This window comes from Corvus kubaryi, unplaced genomic scaffold, assembly GCF_017639235.1.
Source record: "Corvus kubaryi isolate FWS band 111438036 unplaced genomic scaffold, C.kubaryi_AGA036_p1.0 71, whole genome shotgun sequence".
In the NCBI taxonomy this organism is placed as follows: Eukaryota; Metazoa; Chordata; class Aves; order Passeriformes; family Corvidae; genus Corvus; species Corvus kubaryi.
In genome coordinates, this window is record NW_024582059.1 from 168,969 (window position 1) to 181,391 (window position 12,423).

At 39.8% G+C, this 12,423-nt stretch overlaps 1 protein-coding gene across 2 annotated transcripts in view; it reads right to left on the reverse strand.

The window, feature by feature from the left end:
- TSPAN5 (tetraspanin 5) overlaps nucleotides 1–12,423 on the reverse strand; it is an 85,557-nt gene that overhangs the window by 24,654 nt on the left and 48,480 nt on the right. The window lies entirely within an intron of this gene.

Genomic DNA, 12,423 nt, shown 5'->3' on the forward strand with positions numbered 1-12,423 from the left:
AGAATTTAAAACTTGCACAACTCAGGGATGTTCCACATGGGAACAGTAAGTGCAATATGTGTCACTTTATCAGTACGGGGCAAGTAAGGTTCTTTCTGAGTTTGTAGGACTCAAAGCAAACTCCACAGTCAAGCAACACTTTTGTTTGCTATTTTACTATTGCATCACCACTGCCTGTACAAAGCAATTGTCCTTGCAGAGCTCTCCCAGTGAGAAGGTGATTTTAAAAGTCCTAAATACATGTTTATTATCAGTTTTAGCAATGTTGTTCACATAAAATAACCTATGATGTTTGAGGGGAAAAAAATAATAAAAATAATACTGGTCTGACAGACTAAGAATTTTTAAAAGCCCTGGAGCCAACATTTTATAACTTTTCTGATACTGACTGTTTCATAAAGGAAGTTACATTCCCCTTCTCCTCCAAAGGATTCGACAGCACCAAATCAAGAGGTAGTCTTTCCCCCATGACAGAAAAAGGAACACCATCTTTGATTTTATTATATCCCTGAGTTCCCCATTCCACTGAATAATTTAAAGGGCATCATTTCTGTCCAAATCTACAGCGATTCCACACAAAAGCTACACCAATGATCAGTGAAACAAGCAAAACAGGCAGAACGAGCACTCCATCTCCCAACATTATTGCATATTTGGCATGATACAGTATCAATCACGTAAAATGTTTAAAATACAGTTAGTAGATGTCTGAGCACATCTCTAAATGTTCATCTGTCCAACTTGCATATTTGATTTTACAAGTGCCAACTAAAAAGAAAACTATTTTCACTGTAGTTTCAGGGCACGTAATAGAATGTTGCTCAAACATAAAACTCTGGTTTTCTTTGTCGTTTTTCCACACTGCCGTGTACAGAGTTATTTTGGCACATAAATACCCTTTCTCTTTAAGATCTGAGTAAACAGTTAAGTATCCTAATGGTTTCTCTTTTGCAAACAGGACAAAAGCGTTTTTCTGTTGAAAAGTGGGAGGAGGCAGGAATATAAACTTTAAAACCTTTCCCAGAAGTGATTTCCACAGTTTCAAAGAAAGACTCCTTCTTCCTTACATGCACTTTTTTTGAAGGGGCAATTTTAGCTTTGTATTACAAGGATATCTGTAAAGCATAACACATTATCAAGCAGAATATGCTCATTACAATGCCTTGAAGTTCCCAAACACCCCTTGCATTTCTGTAACTTTCTCCTCCAAGTGTGCTGTGCCAGCTACCCAAAGGACCATGCTGGGAATGAAACTTTTCCTTTGTGACTTCAGAAGTCATGACTGTAAATTTAAACAATACTACAAGTCAGCATTCTTCAAAGGAAACTGTTGCAGGCTTGGCTGCATTTTAACAAAAAATAGATGGAAATTTTTCCTAGATGGAAAGCAGGGCTGCTCGTCAAGAAAGTCTTATTTCAACAGTCTTAATTATTCATAAAGTACAAGACATGGATTTGAGAAAGTCAGTACAGCCTCTTGCGATATACCACAAAAAAGCCAAAAAAAGGTCATCTTACCTGTATCAAGACTGCTTTTTTTAATGGTTATAAAGCTTGCCAAAAAATTGTGTGTGATCTTCCTGACTGCAGCGATTATTTGAAACTTGAGATAAAGCTGTTCAAGTTTCCAATTCTCTCTCAGACAAATGCAGCTCTTTTTTGCAGTAATAGGCTCCTTTCCTTCTTTCTTACACAGCCAAAGGCACCATTGTTTGAAGGAACAGGAGTGAGGGGGGGCAAAAGCCATATATTATAAAAATCTGTAAGTTGCATTTGGAAGTGGCATAGTGTTATTCACAAAGGGGCACAAGACACTACGTTTTGTGAACAGGTTAATAAGGTTTTGAACAGCACAAGCACAGAAAACTAGAATGGAAGTGTATTTGATCAGTGCATAAACTACAGGTCTCAAGCCAGGCCAAGCTCATCCCTGTTTACAGACTGGGTGATCAGACTGTACTGTGCTAAACTGAAGCACCTAAAAAACAAGGATGCCTAGGTTCTGTCAAGAAAAGACAGAAAACTCAGTTCTCAAGAGTTTTCAAGACAATAAAAGAATTACATGCTGCTCGGTTCTCTCCATATCCTAAACCAGAAATGCTTTTTTGAGCAGATGAAGAAGAGCAGATGAGGAACAACGAGCAAGATCCATTAGGAGAAAAAGATTCAGAATGGAATCATGAACTCTATCACTGTGGAAATCAAAAGCTTAATGGCATTCAGAAAAAAAAGAATTAGATAATTAACAGACAGCCCATAGCTATTGAAATGTGATTCTGATGCAGCTTCTGGCTCACAAAGTTTTTACACTGTTGCTCACTGGGAGATTACAATCAGGAAAAGATTGCTGGCTGCATGCATGCTTTGTTGTTTAAATGCCTCTTGCCTCGGAGAAACCTTACTTGCTCTACTTGAGACAAAATACAGAGGAACACAGACCACTGACCTAAGCCCCTAGTCATGCCCTAGGAAAGGCCCATCTTTGCACAAACACAGCCTACTATGAGGATAAAGCACACAGGAATGGTCTCAGTAATCCCCACTGGCAGAAAACAGACATTCATGAGAAGACTTACACCTCTCACCAGGATTAACTTTGGATTTTCTTGACAATTATGAAAAAAACTCCTGCACAGCCTAAAAGTATTTGGAAGCAATTACAATAAGCAATAAAAAGGTGGAAGTTTACCTCATTATCAACAAAACACTTTACAGAGAAAAAGTCTCAATTCTCCACAGACATCCAAGTAAGACCATATGGCCTAATTATAAATGGTCACTGCTGCAGAGCATGCAAAATTTTGATTTCCTTTTTTTCCTTTCCTTTTTAATACAATAATTTGCAGGAGAATATTAAAACATTTCTCTAGAGCATTAGCCTTATAAAAAAAACTTGCATAGTAGTGCTTTCTCAGCAGTAAGTTTTCTACTCACAAACAAAACCCAAATGTTTGCATAATCTTCTTCTACAAAGATTAAATGCATTTAAAAGTAGAAGGTGTGACAGTACTTGTACTGTTACCCTGCTTGTAAAATTCACATGCAGTTCTCCGAAGTGAATTGATCAGTGTTTCAAGCTGCACATATTTTATTCTCAATCTTGCCTGAAGGGAGGAAAATGGTTCTTTGTTGGTAGGGATACAGCATCACACAGCACAGCATTGCATTCAAAGGCTACTCGGGCAAACACTAACAAAAAGGCTAGAAAACCTTTGGGAGGCGCTTAATCATAGAGTGACCAGTGATTACTTCACATACTAAATTTTTTATCTTAGCTGAAATTTTTAAAAAACTTGGCACCAGTTTTTGACCAAAGGGGATGACAGCAGCAGGCCAAGCAGTAAAAGGCAGGTTAATGTGCCACATGCATAAACCAGTATACGTTCAAGTGTGGTTACATTAAAGACACAAATGCACCAGCTGAAGCCTGCCAAAACTGTCAGAGTTCAGAACCAGAGTTTTCTTGCTAGAGCTTCTTTGGTTTGTTTGGGAGGGGAGGAGGGGTGACTCCTGTATTTTGGCAGTGTGAAAAACTCCCACCTGCCCTTCCTTTGAGGTGCCACAAGGACTTTTTGCATAGTGTTAGTAAGGAGACTATCAGGACTCCTACGGGCACTTTGGTGTTTCTTCTACACCAGTACACAGTAAGTTATTCACTGAACAAGACTTCCTGCTGTGTGACTCAAGCAGCACAGCACAGAACACAAGGTACAGTATTTTACTGACACCACAGCGGTGATCAGGACATCATCAAGTAGAGCATTTCACATCTCGAAATACAGTCAGGAAAACACACGACTCCTGAGCTTTGTACATATATAAAGCAGCGCTAACAAGTTCCTAACTGAACTCCAAAACCCCAAATGGACAATTTTTCCCAAAGAACTTCCTCTGCAGCAGTCTGTGCTCAGACTCACTCAAAGTTATTTTAGCTGTGATACTCATTGCTTTCTTTAAAGTATTTTATGCCAAATCAGTCCTTTTGCTATTTAAGCCAGGGCAAAAAAGGAGTTTAATGTCTGTGTCAGTTTCTGTGTCAAAAAAGGATTTAGTTGTTGGTTTTGTTGCTTGTTTTTAAGTAGCTCTGACAGAGAAAGAACACCAAACCAGAAATCAAAATGAAGTTTCACACGGTTTTCTTCTCTCCTTCATGCCTACACTGATGTGTACTCTGCTTAAAATATGCCACTAAGCGTTCTTTCAAGCAGAACAGATAGGACATCCTCTCAACTCTATTGCTTTCACCTGGACCAGTATCACATGCAAGGGAAGTACCAGAACTCTGCTCTTATTTCTTTTTCCATATGCCCCAGTTTCAATGACTTTTCCATTCTCAACACAAATTGTTAAAGCATTTCATTTTCAAGTGGCTAAGAAAAGTGTGCTGATGAAAGGAGAGGCAAACTGCTCAAAGCATACCTATACATTTACACATCTATGCTAATGCTTACAAAGAACGCTTTCTCCTAAAGCCCATTTCTTGCTTGCCTTGAGATTAGCAGCAACAAAACTCCATGTACTACAGTCAGTGAATGAAGATGCTGATGAAGATGCTGTGTAGGTGACTAATTACCATTTTAGTTCATGGCAACATTCAGACATAGAACGCAAGATGTAAAAACCTATTTCCATTTTATGTGCAACCTCTAAAAAACATTAAACTATATTTCACAGATAACTGTCTTGGTTAAATCTTTTCCCTTTCGATAAAAAACCCCACATGTGGAATTAAAAAAAAAAAAAAATCATCCCAGTTTCCACACATTTTTCTCAGCTAAATCAGAGACTTGACTGATTTTTATAGAATTATCCAAAGTAGAAAAACAGACCTGAGAACACAATGAGAAAAGCTTCCTGCTCCATCTTGCAGGATCTTTTGCATGATGTTTTATAATGAAAAATTAAGCACACATGACCCAAATTTTCAGAGCAAGACACTATGGCAATTAATGTATATTTTGTTTTCACCAGTATGGGGTTTTCCGTATTGTCTGACAAGTAAGCAAGATATACTCCCTCCAAATACAGAGCCAATTGCCATCAATTTCTTATTGTCTCTTCCAGTTCTTTAATTGCAAAAGCAAGACATCTGCTTTCTGTTACTGTTGCTCTATGTATTTATTTTACTGCTTTCTGGTGGTGCAATTGTATGCACTGCCAATCAGCTTGGAGCAAAAGTCCCTCAAGACTGAAGTCCCTCTCCTCTTGTCCAGAAATTGATATTCTGGAAAACAGAAGAAGGAGAATGAATAATGCCCTATTTCCCCTGCTCCAACTTTTGAACAACTCCCCCACAAGCCTAGACAAAATAAATTTAACTCTTTTCAAATGCACACTGAGACTCTTCAAACTCAGGTCCTGATGTCTAAAGAAAGTAGTTTATTTGGAGAGATTTATTTTAAAGCACAAAAAACTTAAACATATCAGTTACTTTGTAAAATTCTTCAATAAAAGCTTTTGGGAGTTTAAAATTTTTATGTCCATGAAATCTAGCTCATTTCCTAAAACCAGTACCTTTTTTCCCCATACAAAAATCAAAGACCATTAAGGTAAGTACACTACCACACAACCATTTTAAAAGCCTACAGAGTTGAAGTAACAAGACATCTCCATTCACTGTTACTTTGGTACACTCATCTCACATAGATCCCATCCTTTCTCTTCCTTTTACCCTCTACTGGAATTTGTTTTACCACACTCTTTCTGTACTCTCCTTGAGCCCAAAAGACTTTGAAGAAAGACTGAGAAATTCTGCTGTACACACCTCTCCAAGGATCTCTTCCCTGCCTTCATTTCTGAACTACAGTAAGTGCTACATGTCCTTCTGCTTTTCCTATCCAGCCTTGTTCTCATCAGTACCATCCCATCTCTACCTCTATCTCTCCACTGCAGCGCCCATGACTGAAGTCAGTTTCTATTTGCAAAACCCTCCAAAATTTATGTAAGTGGTGCTGTAGCAGCATATATAAACAGGATGGGCTTAAAATATAAACATTTGCAGTAGAAAAGTGTAAAATAAAACTAAGACAATAGGGAAAAAACCCCTAAATCTGAATCTGACCTCCTCTATCAGTACACTCATCATTTCTCTTAGGCAGTTTGACAATGCAAAGACGTAAAAGTCTTCTCATTCTGGCATGCAAATCAAGAAAAGGTATAAGGTTTAAGGGCAAAGAAAGCATGTTTTGCTTTGAGCCAGGGTGAATGAAAAAGGTCTGGAAGCAGAACTGCAAACGGGTCATTTTCCAGGTCTGTTTTGCTGCCCAGGGTTAGCAGATTCCGGCCCCCGAGGGCAGCTAGACCTCTTCTGACTGTCTTCTTCCTGCTGCTGTGCCAATCTTATTCATCCCAAACCCCTCTACCTGAGCTTCAGACTATCTAAGTGCATATCCACCGTGAGTCTTCATGTTGTTTTTCTGATGCCGCAATTCCACTAAAATTTTGACTAAAACACCACACCCACAAAAAAGCAGAGAATACATTACAGTCTCATTAGGAAACTGATACACAACTGCTCACTTATTTCAGCTGCAAGCAGTAAAGTTGTAACATCTAATTCAGGCATTTGATACAGCAAACAGAAACAATCTGAGCCAGTCTTTTCCCCTAGTAACAAAGTGGCAATTACATTGCCTACACAATTCATTGAACACCTGAGAACATGAAGAGTGCAGAGCCCGGAAACACAAACAGGTTGGCTTGTCAATGCAGCAGGAATGCTCACCATTTCCTTTTGGGAAAGCAGTCTCAGCTCCTACCTGTGCTTGGACCCTACAGAGAGGGAGCCCCAAAATCTTCTTTCCTAGCTACACAAGCCGCCACACCCCAGGCTGTTTCATAGGATATTTGTTCTCAGAGATTTCATAGGAGATTCAAATCTCAGAGATTCGTTCTCTTCGCTTTGCAGAGGATCAAATACATGTGGAGGATAAGGGAGGAATGAGAAGACTGAAGCAGTCTGGACACAGCGGCAAGTGAAAACCACCAGCTTTACAGACAAACTTGAGCCAAACAATTTAACCTTGCTCTCCTTCTCCTTAAAAAAAGAAAAAAACCAACCAGCACAGGAAAGAGTGAGCATCAAGCAAATGGTGAATACACCCTCAACATGCAAGTGCACACAGAACTTTCCTAGCAAATTCCTCAATAGCTTTATTGCCTCTTTCCTCCACCAAATCCTCATTCCTGGTTCTCTTTCTAGGGTCCCCCACAGTAAGATGTTCAAAACCATTTCCAAAGAAATTGGTACCACACATATGAAGAAATCATAGCTTGAAAAGGCAGGAAGTGAGTCAATGCAATTTAATAACATGCCAGAAGCCAAGTTCAGGTGTCCAAAATCCTGAGCCTGATATGATGTGATTGTGTAGCTTATCACACTTCTCCCCGATCAAATCTGCCTCAGAGCTATAAATTCTATAATGACAAATGTACATATCTATGGCATATGTTAATACATGAAATAAATCAACTTCTACCAGCTACAACACTGACTGTGGGTGGATGCAGGAGAGAAGCAGACACCAGAAGAGCTGTGGTAGATTTATCAAGAGTTGCCAGCCTAGCAACACTTCACTTTAGGAAGGTGCAGCCAAGACGTACAGAGGCCAGCAGTACTTTGTCAACACAAACAAAAGCAGAACCTCAAAAGTCGCACCTGCACATAACTTGGTTTTTCAGAGAGATGTAGGGGAAAAAAATAAAGCCAAATGCTAAATAGGCAGGTATCAAAGTTATTTTCTAATACCCATGCACAATTACTATCAGCAATCCAGACGCACAAAGCCAAATTGCAAGACATGTTGCGTAAATACTGACCAAAATCCTTCATCACTCTGCACTTTGTAGTTATTGTAAGAGAGGGAAATGTCTCTGAATAGAGTAGTATTTTTAGTCAATGTCAACATTTCCTGTGTGTTACACTAACTGCCCAGAACTAAAAAATTCAGATTATGTATTAGGAATGGTTCTACAGATCTCTGAGTGCAACTTCCAGAGGCACCAGAGGTCTGTTGACCAGAGCTTTGAAAAATTTTTTTCAGGAATAAGGTAATTCAGCTCTGCATTTTGTCTTGCAGTGTGTTGCTTCTTACTCATTCTAGAGGTTACTGCGCATAGATTAAAGAAGACTATTCACCAAATTAAGCTATATTTTTACTTATGTCAACATTAACCCATACTTTATTATCTATATTTATACTACAAGATATCTTTCTAATTTCCAATAAAAGTAAAATATGCAGGAATTGACATCAATTTGTCCTTTCTGCAATAGCAAACTTCACAGGGGCAAAGTTAACAAAACTGTGATTTGAATTGCTTTTCAAACACAAGCGACATGGAACAAACCAGAGGCAACAAAAGGTCACAGTGCTGTTTACCTGAGGGTTTTGTTCCTAGGCAAAAGTTCCAGAGTTTGGCAGTAGGGGGGGGAAAAAAAAAAAAAAAGCAGCTATAAAACAGCTGCTTGTCTAAATGAAACAGACTGCTGACCCTTTGCCTGGCTTGCAGACAGCACTGAAAGTACCTCTATTATTTGTCATTCTCACATGAGGTGTCAGGGGCTTGACTAAACAAGTAGACAAAATCCTCTTCACTTCTGTTAAGATGCCCCTTCAGATCACAATTGTTTAACGTGACACAGCAGCCTGGGGTGGTTTTGCTGCCGATACCTTTGCTGGACTTGTGCTGAAGATACAAATACAACGCTACCACTGCAATTTAATTTGAAGGTTAAACTTGCTTTAAGAATAAATGCATTGAAGAAACAGAGCTACACTGGAAGATTTCCAGTTCACTATGACAGAGCCTACTCTTCTCATGTAATTTCAGCTTAGCCAACACTATGAGCAATATCATCTACATCACATAAAATAGTCATTTGCAATCAAAAGCCAATTTTATTGCCACTTTGAACTACATTATTTCCATAAACTGTAGTTCGTGATTACTCTGCCAGCTTACTTATTGGTTGAACAAACCTTCTCTGCTTTGCACAAACACTAATAGCTGATTCCTCCACCGACACCTAACAGTAAAACAAGGACTAGAAAATGTCTTTGAGGGATCTGGAAATGTAATCGTAGTACATGCAGATGGCTCGCTAAGCGAAAAGCTATAAAAAGCAAGTGACTAAGACCCTTGTGCTGCATAGCTGTGCTCTTGCAGTCAGTCAGTCTTCTCCTACCACTCTTTCAAAACAACACCCCAACAATAAATACCACCAAAAAAAAATCCCCAACAATTGTGCACAGAGGACTGGATTTGATTTGACTTCACAGACTCACCCATCACTTCAACTTCGTCCAGGAACTGCTACTCCTCATTAGATAGGAAATATTTCTTTCTTTCTGCTCAGCCCCAGAAGGGTTTCAAGGCACCAGGTATATGAGCAGCACAAAGCAGTCATTTAATCATAAAAATATGAATACTGGATAAGTTTCCGTGCCCAGCTGGACACTGTTATAAAAGCAAATAAAAGAAAGCATTTTTTTTTTACTATTGAGTGCCAGCAGTAAAACACATTTAAAAACTTTAGCTGTTTCCCATGAAACAGTCACCCTGCACAGAATCTCAAAAGGGACATCTGCAATCCACAGATTCTCAACTCCTGCCTTCCAGGCAAAACCCACTACACTTGGCTTGATCAACTGGAAGGTAACACAGTTTTCTAGAACTCTACCTTTAAGAATCCCACAAAATCTTCTTGTAATAGTGATGCTTTGGGCACATTACACAATAGCAATGTGTTAGGGCAAGCAGACCTCTGTCAGACTGAGGGGCTCAGAAAGCGTCCTGACCACCCCGAGAGAAGATTTCTCAGCACCAGTATTACAGTCAAGGATAGAAAGAGATCAAGAAATGCATGTTCTAATAAACCTGAGAGAGAAACAAGGGCAAAAGCACCAGCCAGGACATTTCCTCAACTTTGCTTAAAAGGCTTCATGTTCTAAAAAAGTACAATTCCACACTACAGATAATCCTATATATTAGATAAGAGATAATTCTAACTACGCATTTATAGAGCAAATAAGGCATAGCTCAGCTGCTAACTAGACAATTAATTCCTGCTAAAAACACCAATGTCAAGAGGGTACCCTGGTAGAGCAAGGGTAAAAACTTGAGCATAAAGGAGAACATGCACAGCATCGAACTGCTAAGTCAATTTTGACACCTCTCTGCCTACACTGCAATTTCAATCCACGCTAGAAGAGAAAATAAACATTTTGCAATACAAAAGTGCAAGCACAACACTGCATAGAAAAACAGCTTATTTGATTTTTTTTCTCTTATCTAAAAAGCAATGGTTAAGTTTTACCCAAAGTTAATAGTGTCAGGGTTTCACTTCTCAGCCACCAACTGTGACAAACACACAAGCAACAGGAAAGGATTCAACTTGAAAGGCATGTTTTCCCAGAGAAGTGTTCGGAAAGGAAACCGCTCTTAAGATAGCTTCTCCTGCTTTTCAGCCCTGCTTTTGTTTAAGAGCAAGTACATTTGGAAGCCAATTCTAAATTCGAGAAGTAAATGTAAACAGAACAAAATAAAATTTAACTGAGCGAGGAAAAGAAATATCAAACACATTTTTCCGGTTTTTCAATAATTCCATTTACTGAACCTCTTTGAAGCAACTGAAACTATTTGTATATTGACAAACATGCCCAGGGAAGTCCAGAATGCTCTGCTTGCCTTCTCTTCCATTTCGAAACACTTCAGTCTAGGAAATTTCCCCATTAACCTGTGCTGTTGTTCATCCACTACAAGGACATTAGAAAACTTTTAGAGCATGAATTATATTCCTTTAATTGTATTTTCATACTTTCAGGTATTTCTTTATTTGAGCCGAAACATCAGGAGACAGAGACCTTTAAATCTGGTCCCCCCCTGCTGCACAAACACTGCAATTAAACCTGCACTGGGCTACCCAGAGACAGAGTAAGAGAAGAGGTCTCCAACAACATACAACCATACCAGCTGTTACTACCACAGCTGTGGAGCTATCAGCAAGAATTCTTCCCTGGTACTCATGTCCTTTCCTTCACATAGTGAAGAAAGGTGACCACAAACAAACTGGAACAGTAGGAGGGCTGAACATATGGGACATACAGATGGAATGAAATTTAACAATCCAAACACAGTGTCATATACTTAAAGACTAAGAAAGTATCTGCTATAAGCTGAAGATTTATTCACTGGAAGCACAACAGAAGACAGCCTTGAAATTGTGTGCATCAATCTGTGAGCTAGCAAGTTGATGGAATACAGAAAGAGAAAATACTTGACATTTAATACAATATTCTCAGAAAGAATGTAACTGTTTTCTGTAGGTTTCCCTCACTTCCATTATCCCTGCAAAGACCTAAAATGGCCAGCGCCACCAGTACATTACCTGTAGCCTGCTCTAAATGATTGTGGGCTCTTCTTTCAAGTGTGACATTGTATGACTGGCAGTGCCCAACCGCAGGACTTACAGCATATGGATTACAACTCCCATAGGAGCCCACTGCACCCCATCAACACTCACCAATGAAACCGGGTTCTCAGGATTTTTGTACGTGGACCCTAACACTTCATAAGTGGCTCGGCATGTTGGCATAAAACTGCACCTTCATTACCTACAATTCAACCTAACCAATGCTAGGGAGACAAGGCAGCCCAGAGAGTGTAGACTTAAATGCAAACACACAAACAGAAGCATGCAAGATTATGCCCCCTAACTCTTCAGAGTGATAGGTTTTTTTAATTAGGGAACACATGCTTCAACAGCTCCTCCTTTAGCGACTGCTAAACTTCTGATTTCCCTGGTAAATCATCAGGCTTGTGTCACACAAACAGCAGGTAAGGGGGCTTTCTAGGATCAGGCCTACAATGGCTTTGCTCCAAAGTCACTCATTCAACCATCCATGGTCAGCCCTTCCCACTCACCCTGAAAGCACACCACCTTGTTTCCAGCGTGGAGTGGGGCTCCATTTAGATGTGTCTGCATAGTATCACCACTTAATTCCATGACATTGGTACAGCCCTGACCCCTATTCACACAGAAGGCATGAAAGGAGCCCAGTGTAGTGGAACTGTGTTCCCGGCACAGCCGCGCTCTTCTGGCTGCCCTCACATGACCTCTGCTTGGTTTCTGTCACTGCCAAATGGGCAGAGCACAAACAAGTGCAGGGTGGCGTGTCACATCCCCTCTCTCTCTCTCGTGTCACATCCTCTCTCTCTCGATGCACCAAATCAAGCAATTAGACTCTACAGCAGGCACCCTCGGGGCATAAAAAGAGAGAGCAAGGGGAACAGAGCATGTGAAGACAGAGACACCACTGATTGCTTTTTTGTCTCTCCTTCACTTAATCCAGTAACTAGCACTACCAGCTCTTGCCTTGGGCGGAGCAGAAGGAGAAACCATGTACAAGTTGAAATGGTATG